The 26,828-nt window shown below is 43.1% G+C and overlaps 1 protein-coding gene across 6 annotated transcripts in view; it reads right to left on the bottom strand.

Moving 5' to 3' along the window:
- Positions 1-26,828, bottom strand: part of NEXMIF (neurite extension and migration factor) — a 194,663-nt gene that overhangs the window by 17,625 nt on the left and 150,210 nt on the right. For 4 of the 6 annotated variants that reach the window (XM_074200053.1, XM_074200051.1, XM_074200055.1 and 1 more), the window contains one exon: positions 22,584-22,719. The gene's annotated coding sequence lies outside the window, so the exon portion shown is untranslated. Of the gene's footprint in view, positions 1-10,314; positions 10,413-22,583; positions 22,720-26,828 lie in introns of those variants that run through there. The other 2 variants (XM_074200052.1, XM_074200056.1) reach the window with 2 other exon arrangements.

The following is a 26,828-nucleotide window of genomic DNA, read 5'->3' on the forward strand; positions in this document are numbered from 1 at the left end:
GGGGAATGTTTACCTTTGGCTAAATGTATCTGGATATTTTGCATACCAGACTTTTTTTTTTCTAGCAGTATTTGGTGCAAATATTTTTTTCCTCAACTGAAAATTTTCTTTTTTATGTTACCTGCAATTATTTTATACATACAAGAGCTTTTTAGCTTTCTGCTGTTGGAGTTGCCCCTTTCCTCTGTTATGATTACTACTATCCCTTATTGGATTAAGAATTTTCCTCCTCCTTTCCTTGGATGGGAAAGGCACCTGTTTCTTTTACTCTGTATTTTTAAAAATTTTTGCTGTGACTTTTTCTATTTAGATCACATAGCCCAGTGGCTAGGTGGCACAGTGAATAAAGCAGCGGCCCTGGAGTCAGGAGGACCTGAGTTCAAATCCGGCCTCAGACACTTAATGATTACCTAGCTGTGTGGCCTTGGGCAAGTCACTTAACCCCATTGCCTAGCAAAAACTAAAAAAAAATTAATGAACTATCTAGATCACATATCCATTTGGAATTCATTATGATATATAGCAGAAGGTACATTTCTGCTAAGCTGCCTTCCAGTTTCCCCAACAGTGACTGTCAAATAAGGGAGTCCTTCCCTAAGTCACTTATGTTCATGGGTTAATTGATCAATGTGATGGAAGGCTGGAATGTTTTCCCTTTCCCCTCTTTCTCCTCCACTTTAGTAATTGGAGGAAACAAAGTATGTTGCAAGGTCTTTATGGTATTAGATCTAGCTGGCAATATGACAGAGCTGGAATGGGAAGAGAGAGCAGGAGGAGGAGGAGGAAAAAAAGAAGGAAAGAGAGACAGACAGACAGACAGAGAGAAAGAGAGAGAATAAAAACCACTCCCTTAAACCACAGAGCAGGGAGACAAGACAGCAGTCTTGGTGGAGTCTTTGATAAAGGTGTCCATATTTGGGACTCAGTTTTGGGGGCTGAATCTTCTTTTGTTTTCCTCCTCTCAGTAAAACTCTCGTTTCTAATACTAAGAACTGTGTGTTTACAAATGGATCTTAGAATACTGGAGACCTCATGCCTGAATTGTTCCAGGTGTTTTGTTATTTGGGTTGTTTTGGGTGGGGGCAGGCCTATAATCAATAGAGTGAAAAAAGACCCTGCCACATGCCTAGGTCCTTGGTATTATGAAATAATCTCTGGCATATGAATTCTATGACAATTTTTCAAAGAAAGCAATAATGAAGTCAGGAAGAGGAGCAGGATGGGGATAAGGGACAAAGAAGAAAAACCCGAGGCTATCTGAGGAGATGCATAGACAGTGGCAGAACCAATGCTAAGAATGAAAGTAGAGGGCAGAATCTCCCTTGTTTTTTAGTTTCTCCATTGGGAATTCTATTTATGTCTTTGCAAATTCACATTGGAATGGTCAAATCCACCAATGGGCTTGCCAGATAGCTCCAGTCTTAGTAAGATCTCAAGGCAGCAAGAGTTTACTTCTTATACTCCCACTGGTCACAGGCAGCTGCACCAGTGGAAGGAGCCTGTGGCCTCTGCTGCCTCTGCCCATGATACTCAAGCGGAGGGGGCCATGGAGGCTGGTGGAAGGAGGTGGGAGGGAGGAAAGCAGATGACAAAATGACTCAGAGCTGGCCTGCAGTGTGAGAAGGACCATTAAGACAGAGGGAGAAACAGGAAATGAATGACTCAGCAAGGCAAGAAGGTGGCAATAGCAATGATTCCCACTGATTTGGGGTCTTAAAGCTTACAAAGCATTTTCTTCTCAACAATCCGACAATTTGGTGGCAGTATATGATCTAAGTTTTATCCCCATCTTTTAGGTGAAATTACTCCCAAACCTTCACTTTGCAGATGCAGAACTGAGTTTGAGAGAGGCTAAAGGTCAAGTGAGCCCAAGGATACATACTTTGTGACCATGCTGGGATTTGAACTTAGGGCTGCTGAATTCAATCCAGTACCCTTTCCACTATGTGCCATGTCGCAGGGCTTGGGGGGAGGAAGGGAAGGAGGAGGAGACCTGTCAGAATCACACCTTGGCATCTCTGTCAAGCCTGGAAAACAGGTAGGAATCAGGCCTACCATCTTCTCTGGCTCTGCCCAGCCAGTCAGTGGTATCCTCTCTATAAGCCTTCCCTGAAAGCAGCACAGATCTTATCACCCTCAGGCAGCTGGACTTCAAAGAATCTAATGAGTTAAGCATTTACTATGTCCAATGTCCTTAGATGACATGGGCTTCCTGTCCTAACAGTCTAGTGCAGGACTGGGTACAAACAGATACAGCTCTAACAATATAAGGTAGGCCTATTAGAAAGGTTCAAACCAAATATGATAGACAGTTCTAGGAAAAATCAAAGTGACTTCTGCAGAATGATGTGTGGAAGAAAATCTAGTCCCTAAGGCTGAGAAGCCCTTCGGTGATAGGAAATTAGTCATCAGGTCATAATTAGGAATTGCTAATTTACTCTGTCAATCTTGAGACAGTCCTCTAACCTCTCTGGGCCTGTCTCCTCCTCTCCAGAAGGTAGAGATTGGATTACACCCAATGTATCATCTACCATTTACTTCCCTAGTCCTTTTCTAACAAGAGGCCAGAGACGCTAGAATTTAAAGACTTCAGAAGACACCTCCAAGGTCATTTGGTCTGACCTGAACAGAATAAAAAACTGAGGTGCAGAGAAATTAAATCTTAAATAGTCACACAGATATTAAGCAATGGAGTCTGAATTTGAACCCAGAATTTCCGACTCAAAATTCAGTGTTCTTTTCATTATTCTATGAAGGCTCTGGTCACTGGGTAAATGAAGGACATGAAAATAGCAGTTGAAATGAGGACTTCTGGTCCTGTGTGGAAACCTGTGATTTTGGTTCTCTGATTGGAAGTTGGCTGTATTTCATTTGCCAAAGGCATAGAAAGATTATGAACAATAACAATGAAACAAATTTATCTGTGATGCTAATGGAATTGGGATTTCTGGATTGGGGTTGAGGACTAAAGGATGATGGGCTCTGAACTACTATGGGTGATCTTTGATAAGACTTTTGAGAACAAGGGAGGTCCTACAGGACAAATGTCTGTTTTTTCAAAAAAAAAAATAGAAAAGGGCAGAATCGGTAGCTGTAGACTTGACTTTAATTCTTGGGGGGGGGTGTCTAAAAGTATCCAGGGGGTAGTGAACATTTTTTTTAGGTTTTTGCAAGGCAAATGGGGTTAAGTGGCTTGCCCAAGGCCACACAGCTAGGTAATTATCAAGTGTCTGAGGTTGAATTTGAACTCAGGTACTCCTGACTCCAGGGCTGGTGCTCTATCCACTGCACCACCTAGCCGCCGGGATAGTGAACATTTTGAAAGGAGAACAGTGATCATTAAAACCCAGAATGACTTCATCCAAGAGCACCAGGGATCTAACTTTGGCCTCATCCTCCTCAACATTTTTATCAGTGGAGTTGGGGGACAGTACAGATGGAAGGCTTATCACCTAAACAGTAAGCTCCCTGATGGCAGCAACTGAAGAGACTAGACTTTACCTTGGATCCCAGTGCTGTGTACCTACCAGAAGCTGAACAAATCTTTGACTGATGATTAGAAAGAACCGTATGTATGGACCAAATTTCTCCTTCTTCAAGGAGACAATGTGCCCTCTCAAGAGTTCTAAAGGAAGATAATTGCTGCCTTCCATCTGTGTTTCAGGAGAAGTCTGCTGATCTCTACCAAAGGGAGTTGCAAGGTTTGGACACCTGCTTGCCCTTTTTCTCTGCAAGGAAAAGGCAATGGGGAAGTATAGTGAAGAATGGCGCCATCTGAGCTACTCAGTTTGGGACTGCTCGTAGTGGAAAGTTGACCCAGAGGGCCGCACTAATAGGGTCAACATCACCTCAACTGGTGGTGACTGGATATACTTGGGTGTTCTCTGAAATAAGTCATATAGGAAGGTTGTTGAAGTAAAATGGGAAGCCTCTGAGCCAACTGAACTACCATTATAACAGGGAAAAAGAGTTCCATAATGCCCTTTCTGAGTCATATTTCTTATCTTGGCTGCAAAAGGCATTGCTCTCTGAAATAGATTCACCTCATTGGAAATATGCTTGGTCTTCTCCTCAGCTCAGAAATTGGCTTCTGAATAGAGACAAAACCACAGAATTTCAGAGCTGGAAGGGACATCCCCTGAAATGGGAATCTGTCCACTTACATTCTGTGTGACTTTGGGCAAATTACTTAAATTCTCTGGGCCTCACTTTCCCCATGTCTAAAATGAGGCCTAAAGTCATTGATGAGTCTAGTCCTAAATCTCTAAGTCTATGAACCTATGACCCCCCCCCCCCAAGAAACAGAAATCCAATTTCTGTTTGAACACTTCCAGTGCCAAGGAACTCACTCTTCCCAATGGCCATAGTGTCTTAGACTCTTATGCACTTATCACACATTATACTGAACTTGAGTAACATGTGGTCACATGGCCACCCCCAAGCTGAGGCTTTCATCACCAGTCACCTGGACTATGACAATCTCTTCCTAAGGGATCTCCTGCAGCCAGTCCCTCTTCCCTTTCCAGGACATCATACAGATCCTCTTCCCTGCTTCTAAAAGAAAATAGGAACTCCCTAGTTGGCATTTAGAGGTTGGCTCCTTGTTCCATTTTTCCAGACTGATTTAACATTACTGTCCTTCATTCTGACCAAACTGGCCTATTTGCTGGTTTCTACACACACACACACCATTCCTATCTCACCTCCATGACTTTGCCACACAGACTTGTTCTCTGCCTAGGGTGCACTCCCTTCTCATCCCTCCCTCTTGGACTCTAGCTCTAGTGCCCCCTTCTAAAAGAAGTGTCTGCGGCTATCTCTAACTGGTACAGCTCTCTCAGAAAGTCCTGAGGGTGGAGGGTTGGTCTTGAGGCATTGGAATCATACTTCAGACACTAATGCAATAGAGTGACTCTAAGTAAATAATAAAACTTGGCTGCCTCAATTTCCCCATCTGGAAGATAGAGATGATGAAAGCATCTGACTGTTGTGAGGAACTGATGGAAATGATGAATGCAAAGCATTTAGCAAAGTACCATATAATATGAGCTATTAGGGTTTACTTATGTCCAGCTTCCATCTAAACACTTTTGTACGTGCTGTTTCTTCCTCTGTGTCCAATGGGAGCTCTTTCAGGGCAGAGCCTGCTTTCCCTTTTGTCTCATGCACAGTGCCTGCAGAGCTGGGATCAGCAACAGGAGGAGGCCGAAGAGGGAAAAGAGCTAACATCGGAAAGTGCTTACTGTCTGCCAAACACTGTGCTGACTACTTTACAGTTATCATTCAAACACCTTGGAAGAGGCAGGCCTGTTATTATCCCCATTTTACAGATGAAGAAACTGAGGCAGGCAGATGAAGTGACTTGCCCAGCTACTAAGTATCAGAGGCTGCATTTGAATTCTGACCTTCCTGACTCCAAGCCTAGTGTTTTAGCCACTCCATCAGCTAGCTGCCACATAGTAGGCATTTACTAAAATGCTTCCTGAATTGAATATGTACCCAGCTGTGTAACTCACTCCATGCTTAGAATACCAGTTGGTCCATAGCTCCTTCTGTCTAACCTTCCTGGGGCAGAGAGACCATTTTAGAAATGAGATAAACGAGGCTAGTTCTAAATCTGGGGTTCTTCAGACTATACCACATGGTATACCATAACTGAGGGATGGCAACCAGCCTGGCAGTCCTCACATGGGCTCTTTCATGGGAGATATTACAACCACTCAGGTTGCCTACTCTGGACGCCTGGAGAAATCTATCACCTCCTCCTAGGCAGGTTATGTCACCTCAAGAGAGCAAGACTATCTTCTCCTCAGAGTCCACCAGGTGGGGCTGGTTTTGACATAACATGCTCCATTGAGTTAGGAGACAGGGACTCTTCGTGCCTCAGTTTCTCCATCTGTGAAATGGGGACAACTCCTTCCAAGGACATTATGAGGACAAGTGAAATGAACTGTCTAGCACTTTTAGACTGACTCAAATGGTAACTTCTTAAGGGCATGAATCACTTGCATGTTTGTTATTCAGCAAAATACTAGCTACTGACAGGCTCCAAACTACCTTCCCAGTTTTATTTCATATTGCTCTTCGTTTTTTTGGCAAGGCAATGGGGTTAAGTGACTTGCCCAAGGGTCACACAGTTAGATAATTATTAAGAGACTGGATTTAAACTTGGGTCCTCTTGACTCCAGTGCTCTATCCACTGCACCACCTAACTGCTCACACATTGTTCTTGCTCAAACTCTCTCCCTTGTAGCCAATTGTATCTACCAGCTATTCCCTGAAGCCCTTTTGTCCTCTCCTGCCCCTATGCCTGGACCAGCCAGTCTCCTCCTCTCTCTGTGCTTGTTGGGATCTTCCAGGAAGCCTTTTCTGATTCCTAAGAGGATTCTATCTGGATCTCTTTGCTTCATCAAGATGCTAAACTGTAACTTACTTATGTGAGTACATGTTGGACATCTCTTCCCCTCACTTCATCATAATTCCTTGAGGGAAGGGACTTGGATTGAAGTCTTAAGGGCCCAGTGGGAGCATCAGAATAGTTGGGGTTTGTTTGAAACAGTTTGTTAAATTGAACTACATTAACATGAAAGCCCTATACCCAAAAGATCTATCCTACCAAAAGTCAATGGGCAACTCCATAGCTCCTGAGGCCTACTGACAGTGAGCGCTGAGCCATGAGCCTCCAAGCTAACGTCACTGATTTCAGGAACACAATTAATCATCAGATTGTTAATGTTCAAAGCCGGAATGTCAACATTGTCAGGTCATAACTGATAGAATACACTTGCAAAATGGATTTCCTGTCCCACATTAATAAAATGTTAGATGATGACTCCCATGTAGGCCCAAGAGACCATTCAGTGAAGGTGAAGGAACAGGCTGCCTACTTGTCGGTTGCTGGTCCCCAGGCCCATCTCCCAGCAGTAGTGAGAGGTGGGATTGTTTCCCTCCCATGGGGCAGGTTGTCCAAGTCCTTAATATTTGGGACAAGAGGTGGGATTGTTTCCCTCCCATGGGGCAGGCTGCCCTAAGTCCTTACTGTTTGGGAAGTAGAAGGCAAGGCTCTACAACCAAAAGGTACCGAAACAGACCATGGCATTATATCCCAAATATGTGAATAAAACCAAGCTATTAAGAAAACAGGAACAATAACTGGTGCTCGGTTGGGCCCCATTCTGATCTCTACAACTTCATGAAATGGTAGTTTTAGATGACCATAATCGATATGAAGGTTGGGTTTTTGACTTTATCAAGGCTCTTTTGCATCATTTTGGAGAAATCTTTCTGGGGTTCTTAGTAGCCTTTATATTTTACTCTTTTAGGGGCACAATTTAGTTAACAATTCCCTGGTTGTCTTCTTTGTGTCTCTTTCACACCTCATTTGTTTGCAGAATTTTCAGAACTGAGTGTTCTAAGAAGGCGGGTATATAGTCCAATATGGCATCCCTGACAGTTGACTATTCAGCTTCCCTTGACCTTCATACTTCCAGGAATGGGAGCTTACTAACTCACAAAGAAGAGTATTGTCTTGATAATATAATATAATATAATAATATAATATAATATAAATTATAATATAATATAAATATAATACAATATAGTATTTACAAAATTCTTCATTCTGAGTTAAAATCTGCCCCCTGCTAACATGGTTCTAACTCTGCCTTTTGGACCTAGACAGGAAAAGTCTAATAGCAGTCAAGATGACAGTTTAATTCTGTGGACTGGCATGCCAAGGTCCCCCACCATTCCAGTATTACCTCCTCACTATTCTTTTTTCAACCAGACAGTACAATTTACTATTCCTTTAACACACCTTGTGCTTCCTCACCTCTGGGTCTTTACCTCAATACCCACTCTTTTTTTCTGAAATGCCCACTTTATCTCTCAAAAATTCTGTGATATGATGTTTGTCCTTTTTTCTCGAAGAAGACCACAACATCAGGGAGATGATGCCATGACAAGCACATGAACTGGATCTGAGGGGAGGAAGGGGCTGTGCTAAGTCACCAGCCTCACTTTCTTCCTCTGGAGCTATCTGGGTCCAGTGGCCAGATAGGAATCAGGGATGACTGGAAATGGCCCTGGATATGAGGCATCAGGACTAAGTGACTTGCCCAAGGTCATAGTTAGTATCAAGCATTTGAGGCTGGATTTAAACTCTCATCTTCTTGACTCCAAGACTAGTGCTCTATCCACTCTTTCCACTGCACCATCTTCAAAGCTCAATTTAAATGCTACCTCCCTTGTGTAGGCTTCCCAGGTTACCCCAAGTGGAAGCAACTTCTCTCTGTATCATTCATGTGGAATCTCCCCTGCTGGACTAGAAATTCCTAAAGGCCAGAGTCTGTACCTTATTCATTTCAGTGCCCCCAGTCCAAGTACATAAGCAGGAATTTAGATTTGTCCAATGAATGCTTAGCTTTTATATGTGGTTTGTGGAAATGATTTATTTGTTCTCTTGAATCAGGTAATTGAGTCCCATCCTCCTCAGTCTCTGAACCTGTTCATTTCTATTTGGCCTAACTTAAATTATTACAAGCTATCTCTCAGGACTTGGGGCTGGAAATGACTTTGGCGATCCTAGTCTTGTTCTGTTCTTTCAGTGAGTAGGAAGCCACGACTCCAGGAGGGGAAAGGACCTACCCATGGTCACACACTGATAGACTTTGAAGGGACTGGCAGCTGTGAACCAAGGGCTCACAGGTACCCACAGCTGCACATTTTTTATGTGACTACAAAGTGTCAGTGTGGGTCTCATGAGGTCATGAAATAATCTATGGAGGGAAAAGGCCTGGTTAGGAACTGGCCCTTGGGTGTTAGGGCCAGGGTATGTTCAGAGAGAAGTCTGAAGTGTGGAGAATGGGACTTGGAATGATTTGCGATGGCACTTAGGGAGATAGAGATTAGATAGTTAGCTCATTGCATGTGCACAAACTGAGGCTATGTAAGTGTGAGGAGGGACAGGCTGGCTAGTGTGGAAACTGCCGGCGCAAGGGTCCCTAAAAAGAAGTCTTGTGTCCTGAGATCTTGGAAAGACTCAGGTCTGAGGTAGGTGTCCTCATTCCACTTTGAACCTTCTAAGGGAAACTGTGGGGTGGTGCTGGAGACAGTGACAAGGTCAGACAGTGCAACTCCCAGGATCACCTCACCAACAAATATGTGGGACAAGATTCAGGGTACTCCATCCAATATGAAGTTTGCTATGTAAAAGGTCAGACAGGAAATGGGGAGAAGCATAGAAGTTGCCCAGAAACAGCATCTCAGGGTGGACGGTTTGGGGCCTGCTTCAGATCTCTCCTAAACCAGAAGCTTTTCAGAAAGTAGTGACAGAGTCTGTAGTTGGTTTGAGTTGAAAGTGCTTAGTACTTGTAGAAGAGGCCACTTTAAAGTGGCTAAATCACTAATCCTGATAAATCAAGCCAGGAAGGGCCTTGAAGTAACCATAACTCAGCCATAGGCATGGAGTTCTCCATTCAATCAACAAACACTAATTAACACCTACTGTGTGCTTACTGTGTAAGCGGATCAGCAACAAACAGTGGACAGCTCCAGGATAGAGCAGACTAGACCAAGGGCGCTACAGAGAGACAAACCAAGGGCTAAGAGAGCTTGGATGGGGGAAGATGGGAAGCTAAGCAATGAAATGATCTTTGGGGCTAGCATTCCCTGCCTCCTCTCTAAGGTGGATCTGGGGCCAGGCTGTTCTGATAGCTTGAAGTTACCACAGGAGTACAATGGGGGAGAGCCCTGAAGCCAGAAGAAGTGGGCTCTAAGTCCTGGCTTTACCATTTCAATTTCCTTATGTGGAAACCAGGCAAACTCATACTCCTTGATAGTGGCAGAATGGCCAGAGCACTGGGGAAAGTTGAGAGATCTGGGTTCATCTCCACAGGTGTGTGACCCTGACCAAGTCCTTTGTCCTATAGGAACTTCAGTTCTCCCATTGAGAACCTGGGGATGAGAATCCTTATAATATTCATGCTCTGTTTCATCTTCCTAGAAAGGTAACCGTGTCAAGGGCTTTATGGACATTATCTCAATGGGATCTTCTAATAGTACTGGAAGGAAAGTACCATTTCAGGGGAACAGGCTAGGGACCTGATGTTGCAGATGAGAAAAGTGGGGCTGATGTCGCAGCTCAAAGGGTCTTGGGCGGGGGGTGGGGAATCTGCAGCCCCATCCACCTGCCTTCCCGGCCAGTGCCCTACCCACAGCATCACTGCCCCTCCCGGGAGACAGTTGGGAGAAAATGCTTTGTAAACCTTAAGGACTAGAGAAAGAAGAGCTCCAATTATTAGGAAGAAAAAATACCTGGGCCAGGCCGAGCGGCAGAAACCTGTGGTCGTGGCCGGGTCCACGCTGCTTCCTCAGCCCCAGAGAGCCTGAAACTTACTTCTGGTTAATCTAGTTGAAAGAAGATAAGAAAAGAAAAGAAAGGAAAAACCCCGACCTGCCTGTGGGGGCAGCAGAGGCAGAGATCCGTCCCCTCCGCCCCGCCCCGAGTGGGCGGGGCTCTCAGCACCTGGGGAGGGCCCTGGGCAACAGCAGTGGGAAAGGTTGCCAAGGGTGAGTGAGGGGAAGATAGGGAAGGGGGTTGTGGGGGGGGAGAAAAATGAAAGGGGGGATGAGGAGAAAGATGAGGAGGAGGAGGAAGATGAGGGGAAGGGGGAGGAAGATGAGGAAGGGGAGGAGGAGGAGGGTGGGGGAAGATTGCAAGGCAGGCCCAGCACCTCAGGGTGAGCAGGAGAAAAGGAGAGCCAACAGACAGTCCCCAGTAGAAGCACATTTCAGGAACCCAGTGACCCTTGCTTTACATCTCCAACAGGATCACAGCCTTTTTGAGTTCTAAGAGGCCACAGACTTGGCTCACCTAGTGTGTCCCCCTTAGTTTATGGGGGAAGGGAGGACGGAGGCCCCGAGAAGGGGACCTGACTTGTCCAAGATCACTCAGGTGCTGCCAAGTCACATGCAAGTGGCGTATTGTAGAAAGAATCCAGGATTAGAAGAAGTCAGAAATCGGGGCTTCCGGTCCAGCTCTGCACCCGAGGGGCTGTGCGACCTTGAGCAAGTCCCGTCCAACCTGCCTCCTGGCTTTGGGGTCTCTTTGGTGATCACAGAGAATCCCAGAATCTCAGAGACTTAAGGGACCCCGTATGCTGAACAGGAATCCCTCCTTGAGTAACCTCAACAAGTGGTCATCCAGTTTGCAAAATTGAGAGGGCTCTTCCCATCTTTAGCAACAGTCAACAGTCAAGTTCTACCAGGGGAGGCCCTTCCAGCTCCGACATTTTGGAAAATCTGTGATTTTCTATGAATCAAATTCAATTTTAAGTGTGCTGAGTATATGTGTACATATCATTTCGTGTGTAAGTGTGACTACTTAAAGGAAAGGTTTGTTCTTTGATAACCCATAATTCAACAACCAAAAATTGTCGTTGAAAGGATCGGTATTCATCAGTTTAGCCCCTCTATCGCCGCCAGATGCTCCCAAGGTTCACTCTCTGCTGTGCAGAATGAGTTTTCCACCTTGTTTTCTGAAAACCACCTTTTTGCTAAACTGCCAAGGGGACCTCGAGTTGTATGACACGGAGATCTGGGTCCCAGAATGAATCTCCAAAGTCTTAAGCTTTTGAAGAGGCAGTGCAGTAGTAAGAGGACTGTCTATGGAGTCAAAGACCCTGGAGTCCAGTCCTGGGTCTGCCAGGCTACCTGTATGACATTGAGTAGGTCACTGAGCCTCAGTCTTTTCATTTGTAAAAATGAGAGGGACTATGCCTAGGTAACTTTTAGGATCACTTTTGGCTTGGATTCCATGATCCTAATTGTTTCATAGTTTGTCCTTTTATAGGAGACCGCCAGCCTTGATAGTAATATCACTCCTAAAGGCAAAAGCATGTTCTTGCCCAACTATTCTAGTGGGGGAAAGTGTTAGAAGTATCATTGTCCACATTTTACAGATGAGGGAACTGAGGCTCAGAGAAAGCAATGTGACTTGCCCAGGGTCACAAAGCTAGTATTAAAGACAGCATTCAAATCCTGATTTCCTGATTCTAAGACTCACTGATTCATAGAATGTCAGAGGTGAAAGGGACTTTAGAGATCATCTAGCCCAGGGGGTCTTCACCTGGGGATGGTGAAGTTATTTTTTAAAAAATATTCTCATAACTGCACTTCAATAGAATTGACTTCCTTTATCATCTAAGCATCTTATCTTATGCATTTAAAAACAGAATTCTGAGAAGGAGGCCCAGATAGTTCCAAGGGGTCCATGACAAAAAGCATTTTCTAAGATGAAGAAAGAGACCCAGAAAGGAGACATAATTGGCCTGAATTCACAGATTAAATAGCAGAGTTGAGATGTGAACCCACGTCCTCTGCAAATCTGATTCAATATGATGCCATTCTTTTGAAAGGACATCCTATTTAAGGGGATTCCCCCTTTGCTCTAGAGATAGAGGAAGGCTATGGAGAGGGCAAGTTTGACTCAGCTCAGGTCACCAAGCTGGATCTGGAAAGAGCTGGGAATAGAATCCAGGTCTTTCAATCCTAATTTCAACTCCTAGGATTTACCCTAGGATGCCCTAGGGGAAAGATGTTTGGGATGATGAGGAAGTTCCTTCGCTGCAACTAATCCTAATTTCAGTAATTAGTGGGAAACTCTGCTGTGGTGCCATAGAGAGAGCCCCAGATTTGGAGCCAGAAGACCTAAGTTTGAATTCCAGTTCTGCTCCTTACTATCTGGACTCCTGGTTCTTCAGTTTCTTCAGCTCCATGACTTATTCCTTCATTTCACTCGGTCCCACCCAAGGAAGGTCCCACCATTGATATCACTATCACAAAGTGTTCCATTTCCACACTTAAAAATTCAGAAATCCCTGTATCTGACTGAAATACTCATCATTCTCTCTCTAACCTCTCTCTCTAACCTCTGCATCAGTTCCTCCTAAATGTCTTCTTCATCCTCAACATGACTTCCCGTCCCTTCTTCATCCCTCAGTGTCCCTGTCCACCATTCTTGCTCTAGATTCATTTCAGAGTAGACACTATGGCTAATCAATTCAATATTATAGTGTCCCCAACTTTTTAGTTCCTTGATCCCTTTTTCTACTATTACTCATGAGTCATCGATCCTCTGCTCCTGCTTACGGACTACTCAGTGGTGTTGGAGGAAGTCATCCAACTTTGCTGATTGGATCTGCTACAAATTTATGTTATCTAATTTCAAGTGGCCCCTTGCTATGGCAAAGCAGTTCTTTTACTGCTCCCTAATTAATTCTTTGTCACAATCCCCAGGGAGGCTGTTCCAAACCTCTTCTTTTCTCAAGTTTCCTATAGTGCTCTTTCCCAAACTTACTTAGCAGAAGACCTTGCTTCCTAATTTATTAAGAAAACAGTGGCCATTCTCCATGAGCTCCCTCTCTTCTCTTCTCTATTTCTCAAAACTTCTTGACATCATCCTCAATGTGTGCCTTCTTAATTTTAATCTTAGATGAAAATCTTAGATGCCCTTCTTATCAAGGCCAATCCCTCTACTTGTCCCCCTGATTCCATTCTCTACAGATTGTCTCTATTCCTTATCACCACCATCTTCAATTTTTCCCTACTAGGTCATTCCTACTGCCTACAGACTTTCTCAGATGTCCCTCCATCCTTAAAAAATCCCCACCTGGTCCTCCCATCCCCTCAAGTAACCTTCCTATATCTCTCTCCTTTTCACAGTCAAACTTCCAAGATTTACTATCTACACTCATTGCTTCTATCTCTACGGTCATTCATTGCTCAACTCCTCGCAACCTAGTTTTCATCACACATATGAAGCTGCTCTTTCCCAAGTTCCCAAGGGTTTATTACTTGCTAAATCATGGTCTTTTTCCAGGCCTCAGCCTTCTCAACCTATTTACCACATATGACACTGTTACCCTCCCTCTCCTCTGGGACACTTTCTCCTCTCTGGGATTTCTTGTGCTACTGCTCCCTCTGGCTTCTCCTCCTACATGTTTCACTACTCCTTCTCAGTCTCCTTTGCTGTTCCTGTCCTCAAATGTGAGCATATCCCAGATCTCTGTCTCAGACACTCTTTTTTATTTTTACTCTGCAATCTCTTGGTGACTTTATTAAACTCCTATGAATTTAATGATCCTATCTATGTTGATGACTACTAGATGTACCTATCCTGCCTCTTTGCTGTGAGCTAGTCCAACATCACCAACTGGTTTTTGGAATTCAGATGCCTTATAAACATCTCAAACTCAACATGTCCAAAATCTACTTTAGCATCTTTTCCCCAAAGCCCATCTCTTTTCTAGAGTCTCTAGTCCATTGAAGACACTGCCAAGTTTGCCACCTCTGAGTCATCCTCAACTCTTTCTCACCTCATCTATCACATCGGTTACTGAGTCAATTCCACACTATCTCTTGTAACCATTCTCTTCTCCCTAATCACATAGCTACCATACTCAGATCTTTATCATCTCTCATCAGACTACTGAAATAGTTTCTTCATGAGTCTTCCAGCCTCAAGTCTCCCCCTTCTCCAATACTAGGATACTACAATGTAGGATACTACAGAAAGTTACCAAATTGATACTGCAAAACAATACATCTTGACTACCTTACTCCCCTGCTCAATAAACAGCAGTGGCTCCCTATTTGTTTTATGACCAAATACAAACTCCACTACTTATTGAAAGCCCTTCACAGCTTGATTTCAAGTTACCTTTGTAGTCTTTTTGTGGTTTATCCCTCTACAGATTAAATGGACATCTTGCTGGTGCTCATGTTCTGTTTTCCCATCTCTGTGACTTTGCATGTCTCCTCACCTCTGCCTTTTTAAAGTGGGTTAAGAACGGGACTTGAGAGTTCACTGGATAAGGAAACTCCCTCTACTCGTGCAGACTGATACCCTCTCTGCAGCACAGAGTCATGGAAAGTTGCCCAGGACACTGAGAATTTCAGTGACTTGACCAAGATCATCACACAACCAGGATGTGTCAGAGGCAAGACTTGAACCCAGGGCTTCCTGGCTCTGAGACCAGCTCTCTAGCCATTCCTGCCTTTCTTTGAGACTATTTTCAAACTTCAGTTCAAATGCTACCTCATACTTGGGGCCTCCTGAACCCTTCCCTCAAACTCCTTGCTTTTTCTCAGCCCCTTTGTGCACTCTGGAGAAATCCAGGTTCCTGACCCAACAAGGCCTCTGGTTTAAGTTGGTTAAGTATCCTGGTTGAGACCCTTTCCCCAAGGAGGCTGCCATGCTAGTTGGTTCCTTGAGATAGAGATGACTTCTGTCCTCAGAGTGAAGAGAAGGTAATGGAGATGCACCTCCAAGGCTTGACTTCCCTTTGCCCAGGCCACAGGTTCACAAATAAGTCTACTCAGAGCTATCAGTCTGATCTATGATCTGAATTACAGACCTTTACCCTATTTCTTATAACTTCTTCAAATTGCCCAGAAAATGAATCTTCCTTGAAGGCAAGGGCTATATGTTAGCTAAACTTAATCCTTCCTCTAAGACAACGCTCTGCACTCACAGCAAACACTTAAAAAAATTAACCCATTTCCAGGATTAAATGTTTCCGTTAAGACCATCAATGAGAGGGTTTTCCCAACATCCCCTGGCAATATAATATGGCACACATTGCAACTCAACAAAACAGGAAACTTTTCCCAATGCCTGACCTGGAGTCTCTCATGTCTGAAACATGCTCTTTGCCCAATGGAGAAGGACAACCTCTAATCGCCTTTGTCACGCTTCCTCATCCACGTTCAGAATGATAGTAATGTGGCATGATGAGATTATAGAGACAAATCTAGAACCACAGGATTCTAGAGCTAGAATGGACTTTGACGATCATCTAGAGCAGTTCCCCGACTTTACTGATAACGAGAAACTCCTAAGGATAGCTCTAAAAGCTAGGGGGTGATAAAGGAAGAACTAAGAGAGGAGTCATGTCTAAAATGGGGAGGCAATGGATTCTACTGTCCTCTCTGGGAAGACAACAGTGGAAAGGAAACCCGTGTTCAGTTCTAGGAGCTACAATTTAGAAAAGATAATAATAAGCCAGAGAGTATCCAAAAGAGAGCACAGGATGAGAAAGGGTCTCAATTTTAAATACTCCTAGGAGGATCAGATGAAGGAATTGAGAATGTTTAGCATCTAAAGGAGAGGTAACAAGGAGGAACTGAAAGAGGAGGAGACAATTATCTTTCTAATTTAACACACTACTAAGGTAGCCGGCAGGAGCTACAATCTAACTGTAAGGCAGGAACACAGTCATGGAATCATGAAGGGTTTCTTGGCCCAAACAAATATTTTGCTGGAATAGGACATGATCCAGATGGAATAGTCTCGTCCTAACTACTCCCTACTTCCACCTACCTTATGCCTCCAAAGAAGGTTTGGTTTATTCACTCTGGTTACTAGGGTAAGAGAAAACAGGTAACAGGTTTTAAGGAAACAAATTTGCTTCTCTCTCACAACAAAGTTATGAAGTTCATAAGATAGAGGGTTCTTAGAGATCACCCTTTTATTTTACAGATAATAAAACTGGGACCTAGAAAGGTAAAGCCAGGAACTATAATCCAGGTACTCTGACTTCAAAGTCAATACAATTTCTGCTACAACCATGTTGGACAAACAGCTTTCCAAAAGACCATCTGTAGCATTGGAGCTTCCTTATCTCCTAGTGCCTATCTGCTTCCCAGGTCTGGCTTTTCAGTTTCCTCTCCATCCCTAAGGACCATTGGATATGTGAGTCTTCAGTGGGATAAACAGATGAAACTGGGGCCTGGTGTTCCCCAGAAAGCTTTAGCCTTGCTTCCCTTGTCTTCACACATATGTTCAGTTAGCATCAGAATAAACCAACTGCTGTTCTGCCAGGGCCCTAATGAGCAGGGCAGTAGGGCTGGCTACCTCACACCTTGTCATTATCTTTCTACAAGAATCAGTTTATCTCCAGGAGTCTCCAAGTCTCTGGCCCACCTACAGTGCACAGGGCATCATGGGAAGTACAGGGAGATCAAGAAAGTCAAATAAGACATGGATTCTGCCCTCATGGAGCTCACTAGGGATCTTGGGATGAACAGAAGAAACTTTAGAAATTACCCAGTCCACTGCCCTCAATTTACAGAGGAGGAAACTGAGACTGGGGAGTAGGGGGAGAAATGACTTGCCCAAGTCATACATTAAGTAACAGAAACAAGATTCAAACTCCAAACCTGGTGTTGGTGTCTCTCTTAGACAACAACCTAGCAGAGGGATCTGACATTATAAAAGCCTTCTGGATCTAGAATCAAAAGGAGTGGGTTCAAATGCCATCTCTGCTACTTACTACCTATGGGATCCTTCCCAAATCACTTCTAAGTCTTTCAGAGAAATGCAAACAAAGGTTTACTCAGTTACTACCCAGAAGACTTCTGCCAAGCTACCTCCCGACAATTTCCTTATTAGACTTATGTTATTGAGAAAAAAAATACAACTCCCAATCAGACTGACTTTCCTTTTCTTCTTTAGTATGAATTCTAAGGTACAACAGTCACTTGCCTTTAAAGTTCCCCATCATTTCTACTTTGACAAATAATTCCTCCCTATTGATGAGAATCAGTTCTAGCATTGCCTCTAACTTTTAAAGAATCGAATTTTCATTGAGCAAAATGTCAAGAATTAATCAGCTCGTCTGTTCTGAACAGATGGATAACTTGAGTAGATTCCTGAAGAGCTGAAGTCCACCATGAATGTTCCATCATGTCCCTATTTCCCAAACTCTTTGGATAAATCCTCTTTCTGTCCAAGAGGTCTATACTCTTACTGTCCAATATTCCACGGGGTTCTCCTTCTGTTAATCCTTACACTCAAATACTCTCCTCCTTGAGTTCCTGATTTTCTTCACGTGGGCATATAATCTTCTTTTTGTATGTCTTCTCAACCTAAGGTAGATAATAAAACTTGGGAAGCTCTCCTTTCCATCCCTGATAAATGTCCTGAGAAGGAAGCAGAATTCTCTACAATTTATGTCAATTCAACAAATATTTACCTTGACACCTCTCAGTAGGGATTCACTACCCACCAATCCTCTTTTCTTCTTCATCTAACCACTACAATTTGATCTTTCACCTGGGGTGGCCCTGTGGATTCCCATCATTAATCCTTTGAGTATAAGACCCTAGTTCCTCCTAAAAGGGTCTGATTCCTTTTTCTTTGGGAAGAGTACCACAGCTAGTACTTTGCTGCAAATATTTGTTCTTCTTTCCTTCATCATGTCATATTCTTCAACCCTCCAATGGCCTCTTCCTTCCTGTATTGCTTCTTTCAGTCTTTTAAGGAAGACTTCCTTCTCCCTAATAACCTAAAAAGTTGAGAGGTGTTTCACCAACTCTTTCATCTGCTCAAGGATGGAGACTGACATCTCTAACTTGGTATTCACTTGGTATGTGTTCATAGAGAGTACTCGAACCAGTGACCTAGGAAACCAAGGCCTTGTATGTCTGAGTAGGGAAAACTGCCTGATACTCAGTCTAAATATAACCCATTCCTCCATCTTCCTGCTAATTCTGGGGATAGCTGGCTGGTGTTATGACAATCCAGATTTTGTGTGGAACTTGGAGAAAGGTCACCTTCCATTCCCAGAACTGTCAAACATTGGCAGGGACCTCAGAGTCCTTCTAGTCAATTGGATTGAGAGGAGAATGGTATTGTTTATGGGTGACCATGAATCCTTTATGTGTTTTCTGCACATTTTGGGGGTGAAAGAAAGGATATCTCAAGATCTTGTTTTCATATCTGTAGAGCCCAAGAGATAAACTATAGGTTTGGCTACATCCTGAAATTTCCCCGGGGGCAATTTGGGGTCAGGTAACATGAACAAAAGAGATAGTATTTAGTGAGGGGAGACTTTCCCCAAGCTTGTTGGTCATGAGTTTTAAAAAAAAAAGTAGTTCATAAGGTTCCTCTGGTGAGAGGGAAGGAAGAAGGGGAAGAAGTAGGGCACAAAGCTAGAGGAGAGAAGTTTTGGAAGAGCTACTCTGGGAAGTGTGATACAGAGACAACAAGGAAGAACATGGAGATTGACATACAGCTGATGAGATTCCAGCACATGAATCTGGAGGTGATCCAATGGGCAAAACTGCATGCTACTCTCCAGGAAAAGGAATAAGAAAGTTAGATGGTGAAGAGACTCTTGGGTTGGGGTTTGGCCAGGCATAAACAGCAAGAGTTTCAAGGGTAGAAGTTAGTGTGCAATTGAATTGGTCAACCTTTGTATCAAGAATGTGAAAAGAAGAAAGTTAGCATTGGTGGAGGGAGAGGAGGGGGAGATGGGGTTATGGGACAGGGACCAGGAGCACAGTGAGGTAAGATAACAACAACAAAACAATTACAATAATATTGCAAGTCTCATATCGTGCTTAAAAGTTTGCATACTTTCCAAGTGCAACCTCATTTGATTCTCACAGCAACCATGTGAGGCAAAGGCTTATCATTATCACCATTTTACAGATAAGAAAACTGAGAATGAGAGAGGTCTAGGGTCATGCAAAACAACTGAGTACTAAAGGAAGATTTGAACTCAAGGATTCCTGACTCCAAACCCAGCTCTACTCATTATGCCATTTAGCTGTCCAGAAGAACAGAGTTAAGAGGAAAAATAGAATGACAGGAGGCTCTCACCCTACCTTCTCTCTTCCACCTTGGCATAACCTATTCCCTTAGACCTGGGACACATTTCCTCCTCATTTCCAGCTGCTGAAATATTTCTCTTCCTTCAAGTTCCAGTCCAGGTCATTCATCCAACTTTCTCCAGTCTCTCCAGGTATATTTTTCTCTTTCCTCTAATTTTCCTAAAACTCTTTGTCTGGATTTTTCCTTTGCCTTCATCACACTCTACCTTATTTATGGACATGTCATCCCCCTCAGATTAGAATGGTAAGTAATCTCTAAGGTAGCCATCTGGTTGCTCTGAATCCAATAAGAGTAAGAAAATAAACCAACACTCTCCACTTGACAAGGCTGACTGTTCATTTGAACAAAGGTCTTCTGAATTTATGTACAAGCCAGGGGCAGAAGTAGCTAAAACATTGACTTGGGATCAGGAGAGTAGATTCTACCATTCACTTTCTATGGTATCTGGAGACATCTCCTATCTGTGGAATAAGGAAGTAGAATGAGATGCTCCCTAAAAGCCCTATCTGTTCTTAGAAGCTATATTATAAGCCTCAAAATCCCTCCCAGACCTAACATTCTCTGTCTTAAAGTCCCTTCTGATCTTGATGTTCTGTGTTCTTAGACATTTCCTAATTTTGACTTTCCGTGTTCTTAGTTCCCTTCCAGTTCTGACTTTCTCTGTCCTAAGGTTCCTTTCATAACTGGCATTCTTTCCCCTGAGGAACCTGCTAGATCCATCTTTCCCAATTCTCAGATCACTCCCAGCTCTCTCACCTTCTCTACTCAGAGAAGAACCCTCTCAGTTCTGACTTTCCATATTCTAAGTTCTTTGCCATTCTCTGTCCTAAGGTCTCCCTCCCATCCCTAACTTTGACAAACATGTTTTATTCTAAGAGATGCAAATTTCCTATGGGATTTTTGCTCTCTTGGACAATGTAGCCCTTGATTTTTTACTATTATTAATTAGGGGTTTGCCAGCTGATTAAAAAGTTGTGACAGCTCAGGCCAACTGAGGAGTAAGCTCAGGAGCAGAGGTCAGGACACTCTCCAAGAATCCCAACCATCCCCACTCTCACCACAGGCTTCAGCCTGGACCCCTAGGCCTCTCTGTCCTGCTGCTCTGGGTCCCATGCCACGGATGGGACTTCAGCATGGCTCCGGCTCCAGCTGTTTTTCCAGCTGCTAAGTGACAGCCACAGATGAGCTGACCCCCAACCGGGCTCTGGACGCTTACCCATTACATATAATTACAGCCTGCAGAAGGGTAGATCAAATCAAAGTACCACAACTGCCCCTTCACTAATGCAGGGTATAGCCATCTCTCAAATTAGCTGTGGTCCCAGGATAATCCAAAACCTTATTTGAATAGTTCCAACCTCTTCCACCCAAACCTAACTTTGACCAGAGCAGCTAATCAGGAGGTAAAGTGGTTTGACATGTTATCTTTGCTTTCCATATCCCTGATCCTCTGCTGAGGAAAGGTGGCACTGAGCTGTATGGGTGGATGTGTGTGTGTGGGAGCGGGGTTCTAAGAGGCAGCAGCAGGAGGGAGAGGAAAAACAAAGGGGAAAGTGGGCTAGATGATTTCTAATGTCTTGTCCAGCTGATACATCCTGCATTCTAAGGTTCCTCCCACCTCCAACATTCTCTGTTCTAAGTCTCTTACAACTCTGACATTCTCTGTCTTAAGGCCCTTTCCAGTTGGGCCATTTTCTGTCCGAGGGTCTCTTCCAGTTCTGACAATCTCTGTCCCAAGATCCCTTCTAACTCAGACAGTCTCTGTTCCAAGATCCCTTCCAGCTCAGCCATTATCTGTTCTGAGACACTCTCTACCTCTGACATTCTCTGTTCTAACATCTCTTCCAGCTCAGCTATTCTCTGGTCCAAGACCTCTCCCAGCTCTGACATTCTCTGTTCTAAGATCCCTTCCATCAATGACATTTCTTGTTCTGGGACCTCTTCCATCTCAGATATTCTCTGTTCTAAGGTCCCTCCCAGTGCCAACATTCTCTGTTCTAAAATCTCTCCCAGTGTTGTCATTTTCTGTTCAAAGGTCCCTCCCAGCTCTGAAAATGTATTTTCTAAGGTCTCTTCTAGCCCTGACAACTTATGCTCCAAGATATGTTCCAACTCTGTCATTTTCTGCTCTAAATTCCCTCCCAGTTCTGTCATTCTCTGTTCTAAGATCCCTCCCAGTCCTGACATTCCATCTTCCAAGGCCCCTCTCAGTCCTGACATTCTCTGTTCCAAGACTCTTTTCAGTTCTGACATTCTCTGTTCTAAGACCCCTTCCAGTTCGGATAGTTTCTGTTCTAAGGTCTTTCCCAGATCTGACAATCTGGGTCCTAAAATGCCTTCCAGGTATAACATCCTCTGTCTTAAAAACCCTTCCAGCTCTGACATTCTTCGTTCTAAAAGTTCTCCCAGCTTGCGTAGTCTGTGTTCTAAGGTTCCTTCCAGTTCGGACATTCCCTGTTCTACGGTTCCTCCTAGTTTTGGTAGTCTCTGTTTTAAGGTCTCTTTCAGCTCTGACATTCTCTGTTCCAAAGTCCCTTTCAGCCCTAACAGTTTCCATTCTAAGGTTTTTCCAAGCACAGACATTCCCTGTTCTAAGGCCATTTGTAAATCTGAAAATCTGTGTTCTAAGTTGCCTCTCAGCTCTGACATTCTCTGTATGAAAACCCCCTCCAAATAGGACATTCTCTGCTCTAAGGCCCCTTCAGCTCTGGAATCCTATGTTCTAACACTAACAATCTATGAGTCTATATAGGGAAAATATGGTAATTGACCTTACAAAATTAGGTCCAAGCACCCATATTTCCTTTGACTCCCAACTCTTAGGATTATCCTGTCTCCTGCTGCCAAGTACTCTTGCAAGAGAAGGGCAGAGGCCAGACCTGGAACGGGAGTAGGTGTTACTCACTCTTCCCCAATGATCCCACCTTCCCGGAGCTGGGCTGGTTCTGTGTGCTCTGTCTGCTCTGATGTTTCTTCCTCTCTTCTTGATTTGGTCTTTGGGTAGGTCAAGGAGAGTGCTGAAAGGCCACAGACAAGTAGAGCTGTGAAGAGAAGGAGGCTGGTCAACATCCCATATTGGATACAGCTCTACTGGAGTAGCTGGGGTGGGGGGACTAGAAAGTGCCCTGATATGGAGTCAAGAGGCCTCCAACCACATCCCAGCTCCACTAACGTATGGACCACGTGACACGGAGAGGACAGAAATGCCTACCAAAACACTTGCTAAATCCTTGAAGGCCCCAAAGTACAGGTACCAAAGGGAACTTGTTAGATGCCCCTTTCCAAGTCTTTCTAAAATACTGGTAAGACCTGGCATCAGGAAGATGAGTTCAAATCCAGGCTCAGATACTTACTAGCTTTCTCAGTTTCCACCTTGGTAAAATGGTGATAATAATTCCCACTTACCATTCTCAGGGTTGTTGTAAGGATCAACTGAATTAATATTTGTAAAGAACTTTGAAAATTTTAAAGCACCATATAAATACTAGTCATGAATAATTTTATTATTAGATTTGTTTTTTCTTTCTTGCCTCCTCCTTTTGGGGTTAAACCGAGAAGTTCTATGAGCCAACAAGGTTGGAAATGAGACCCATTCAGGTCTCATGGAGAATGAGAACTTGAGGGTCACATGATAAACAAGATGAAAGACTAGACATTTTCTCCAATCTTTACTACCTCTCCAAAATAGTAATTCCACACAAGAGGTAAAGCAGTTTCAACTACTTCTATGGTTGAACCAAGAACACCAGCAAGGTAAAAATCTACTGAACTAACAGCAGTGACTGCTAATCTGTAATCCCTAACTCAATTATTCAACACCTTCTTTCCAATGACCCACAATGCAATAACATGGAACCTATTTAGAAGAGGGAACTCCAAATAGGTACCTTAGAAACTTTAATTTCATGAAGAATACACAGACTAAAGCACGACTAACTAAGCATAATGTCCATGAATCAAAAAATCAAAGTCTAGAAGAGGGAAAAGAAATGTTAAAGAGAATGAAGAAAAGAAATAAAGTTTTGGAAAAAAGCAAAGGAAATGAAACTTAAAAAATGAAAGAACATGTTGGAGGAGAGAGAAGGAAGGATGTTACTTGACTACTTAACTGAGATAGAAAAGCAAGAGGGAAAGAATTAATAACCAGGAAAAATGAATGAAAAGAGAACTAATAAATTTAGCAAAATACCAGAATTAGGGAAAGGGGAAAGAAACAGGTGGGAATGGGGAATGGCTCATATATGAGAGAGTCAGTGACAATAGGGTTGCTTTAAAGGGATAGGGTACTAAGCCTGGAATCAGGAAGACCTGAGTTCAAATCTGTTCTCAGATACTCAGCCATGTGACCCTGAGCAAGTCACTTAACCTCTATTTGCTTTGTCCCCTGGCGAAGGAAAGAGTAAACCACTCCAGTATCTTTATCAAAAAACAAAACAAAACAAAACACCAAACTCTTGGACAGTATTGGGATCGCGAAGAGTCAAACATAATTGAAAAACAACAGCAAAAGGATAAAATCAAGGGAAGAGACAAAGTACCTTCTTTACAGAGGAAGATGGGGAAAATTCTAACTTGGAAGAGGTGAGGTACAATGACAAAGCACTTGGAGACAAATAGAGGAAAACCTAAACCTAACTTTCAAACCTTTAAATATAATAGATTAAACAATCCAATCAAATGAAAAAGACTCACAGATTGGACAACAAAACAAAATATAACAATCTGTTGCTTGCAAGAAACACACCTAAAACTCAAAGACCTTCACAGAATAAAAATTAGGGATTGAAACAAAACTTACTAGGAATCAAGTGAATCCCCAAAAAGCAAGAACTGCAATCATGCCATCAGCCAAAGAATAAGGGAATGGCTTTCAGTAATTAGAGTTGCTTTGGTTTGCTCTTATTGTTTGTGGGTCAGAGTCATCCCATTGTATTAGGCTTTAAAGTAGTTTTGTTGCAGATGGTGACTTATTTGCCCTTCTCCCCCTTTCTATGCAGGTTCAATGTCCAGAGTCATTGAATGTAGACTTGGATCCCTTGGGAGTACCCACATATTAGCAAAGCTTTTTAGAGAGTTATCTCCACCTTGGCCCCAAGAAGGGGGCCAAGAAATTTCAGCCCCCAAAATAGTAACAGCTGTAACGCTGGTGTCAATGGGAATAGCAGTTCCAAACCCTGAAGAGGAGAGGTACAAGGCAGCAACATGCGTTCTCTCAAACACATGGACCCAGGAAAAGGGAACTACATAGCCTCAGCATGGAAGACATTGAACTGTAGCTCTCTTGGAGAGAGATGAAATTTCCTGGAATGTCCAATTCCTAGAGAGTTCAATGACTCAACTAGAGTAAGAAATTGAAGGGGCAAGGTGATAGGGGAAATGATGGTTTCTGGGGAATGCCAGCCTCTTGGAGAGGAGAGGAAGAAGATTGTGTACAAAGCCTCCTGCAGCTAAAGGCACAGTAAGTAAATAAAGTTATGATGATGGGGTAGAGAAAGAGGTAGGAAAAAAAATCAACTTTGCCCTGTCCTATTATTATTAATTAATTGGATGGTGGAGGTCTTATAGGAAGGGGGTTGCCTCTTTTGAAACCCCAAATTTGTTTTCCTTAAAGGGGAATTCCAAGCACTCAAGTTACTATCACAAAACTAGGTGTTTAAATGGGTCTCTAAGGGTCAGAGTAGGCCTTATAAAAATGATGAGATAGGTAGTGCTGTAGGGGGCAGCTTGGTGACACAGTGGAGAGTGCACTGAACCTGGAGTCAGGAGGACCTGAGTTCAGATCCTCTTCAGATGCTTAATAATTACCTAGCTGCAATAATTGCCTAGCTGTGTGGCCCTGGGCAAATCACTTAACCCCATTGCCTTGTCCAAAAAAAATCAAAATAAAAAATGATGGGAGGATGCCCCTTTGGCAAAACTACTAAGTCTGGGGAACCTTATAAAAACATGGGGAAAGGGAAAATTCATTAGCGAGATAGGAGTATTCTGCTGCTTGCTTGGGAACTACTATGATTCTTTTTTGTTGCTTTTATATTTTTATGGAGAGGAATAAAGTCTGTCCTATACCCAGTATGTATTGGTATCCTGAATGCTTTTATAGGTGCTGAGAAATTTTTATTCACATTGGTGAAGACCTAGACCCAAGCTACATTTTAATTACATTTCAAGATTTCCAAAAAAGGAATTCTGAGTGGAAACAAAATGAGTCAAAGAATGTCATTTCAAAGGTAGGGAGGGAAGAAGGTTGATACAACCACCAATACTGAATCCCATTCGTGTAAGTTCAAAATTTAGGCTGCTGATCCATAGGCTAAATTTCTTTTCTGACTTTCACTCTGGTTCTGTTGATCATGCTTTGTATCACCTCATACCTAACTTTCTATATTTTATCATATGCTTCATTTTTATATTTTTACAATATCAATCATATTCCATTATATTGCTACACCTTAACTTATTCATTTTACAATAATTAGAGTTTGTTTCCAATTTTTGACTGTTATAAAAAAGCAGCTATATATATATTTGGATACATGACTTTTTAGGATAAAGTTCTAGCAAAAGAATCATTCAGCCAAAAGGTAGAATCCTTTCTGTGATTTTATATTAAATAATATCATGCCGCTCTCCAGAATGCTTGCAACCAATCTATAGTCTCAACAACACTATATAAGAACAAATACTTCCCTGCAGCTCTACCAATTTCTGCTGTTCTAGTACCAACCCCTTCATTTTATACACAAGACTCATTGAGGGGAAATGACTTTCCTACAATTATTCAGTTGGTAAGTAGCCAAGTCAGGTCCTCTGACTTCAAACTCAGGACTCTTGACATCACACCACACAATCAATATGGAGACATCCACTCAGCCTTAGTTCCACTTAATACACAGCCCTGTTCTTATCTGATCAAGTACAGGCTGCAGGACTTTGTGCTCCTTCATCTGGCCCCTGCCAAGCCACCATTATCCCACTTCTTGGCCACTGAACTATGCAAAGCTCAAGTATTTTGCCCAGATTCTTTAATTGGTTCCAGCCTACTTTGCCCAATGAGGCACTTTACCTTTTGCTTGGTTTTAGCTTATACAACCCTTAATGATTTGAGTGGAGGCTAAATAATGACTGCTCTGCCGGGGATATTGGAGAGGGT

Source organism: Macrotis lagotis, chromosome X (assembly GCF_037893015.1).
Source record: "Macrotis lagotis isolate mMagLag1 chromosome X, bilby.v1.9.chrom.fasta, whole genome shotgun sequence".
Taxonomy (NCBI): domain Eukaryota; kingdom Metazoa; phylum Chordata; class Mammalia; order Peramelemorphia; family Peramelidae; genus Macrotis; species Macrotis lagotis.